This window comes from Parasteatoda tepidariorum, chromosome 1, assembly GCF_043381705.1.
Source record: "Parasteatoda tepidariorum isolate YZ-2023 chromosome 1, CAS_Ptep_4.0, whole genome shotgun sequence".
Taxonomy (NCBI): domain Eukaryota; kingdom Metazoa; phylum Arthropoda; class Arachnida; order Araneae; family Theridiidae; genus Parasteatoda; species Parasteatoda tepidariorum.
In genome coordinates, this window is record NC_092204.1 from 85439806 (window position 1) to 85441332 (window position 1527).

Consider the following 1527-nt stretch of genomic DNA (forward strand, 5'->3'; position numbering starts at 1 on the left):
TTTAGTAAATAAGTTTTTTTTTGTCCTTTCTTTTCAATGGAATTGTGTTTGAAGTACGGAGGACCGGAGGGAGTATGTGTTTTATTTATTTATTTTCTTTTAAATGGGACCTCATTAAAATATGGGTATTGAACGACATTTATATATTTTTTCTTATAAAATTTATATGTTGATTAAATTTTATTCGAGTGACTTTTTATATATATGATTTTTAAAAGTAGAATTTTCGTCTTTTCTAATTTAAACCTTATTATTGTATGAATAATAAAAGAAGATAAACTAATTTTTTGTTGTTGTTGAGAAATTAGTTAAAATTGAAATAAGGAAAATATGAATAAGCTTTGAAAATTGCAAAAACTATAAATTGAATAAAGGTTTTTAGTTGAGAAAAATATTTCTGAGATTGCTTTAACAATGGAAGTGAGTTGTTATGCAGCTTTATTGCAAAAATGGAATTTAAAAAATTACATTAAGAAAAATATTTTGTTTTGACTTTCTAATCACAAAATTATTATCGTCATATATTTACCAAAGCGCTTATTGCATATTTCCAGTACACAAATTGCGTATTTCCAGTACACAAATTGCGTAAAAACTTTTTTTGTTGAATTTCAGTTATTTTGTGTCCTTTCATTCATTTTCTGTATTTATTTATCTTTAAATGTGGGAGTAGTTAGGGGACGAAAATTTCAGGTGCGCAATTGCATAAAATGTTCCTTTCTTTTGACATTGGATGTAACTAATATTGTACTTATTCATTTATTTAATTTTTAAATATATAAAGTTTTTTATGCAAATTTCTGGCGTATGAACTGCATAAAGCATTTTTATTTCCAGTTTGAAGTGGAGTTTAAATAATTAGGAGTCTATTAATTTATTTATTCGATATTTTGCTCCATTGAAGAACTTTAAGTTCCAAGGTTAGGCTAAAAGGTTTCTTTTCTTCTTCTTTTCCTTTCTCTCCTTTTTTTTTTGTCTCATTAGAGTTTGTATTTCCGTAATTGCATTTATGGATTCGTTTGTTTAACTTTTTAATATGTGAATGAACTTTAAGTTCACTTATTAGTCAGAGGTTTTCCAATAATCTCTACTAAATTCCTCATTATTTCCGATGTTTTAAGCTCTATTTTCCTTTAGAAGTTCAGATTTTTCCTCGCTTAAACATTAATTTGCAACCGTTAATGTATGTATGTATGTATATATATATATATATATGTAATGTTAAAACAATTATATATTAAATATAATCCTTAAATAGAGCATTTATCCAACGCGCAAACGTTTAAAAACCTTTCCCACAAGAAAGTAATAATATTGATCTAATTATCTCAAAAAATGTGATGATGTGGCTTTAGCAGCTTGGGAAATTGATCAGTCCCACGCTACTGAGACCTATTAACATTTAAATATATTGTCCAGAAAGATATAAAAACCCTCTTTCCAAGGTCAAATGTGCTATTCTCTACCTATCCACCAGCATGTAAGGTTGTCATTCTGGGGCTCTGGCCCTTACTTTAATAAAATTAT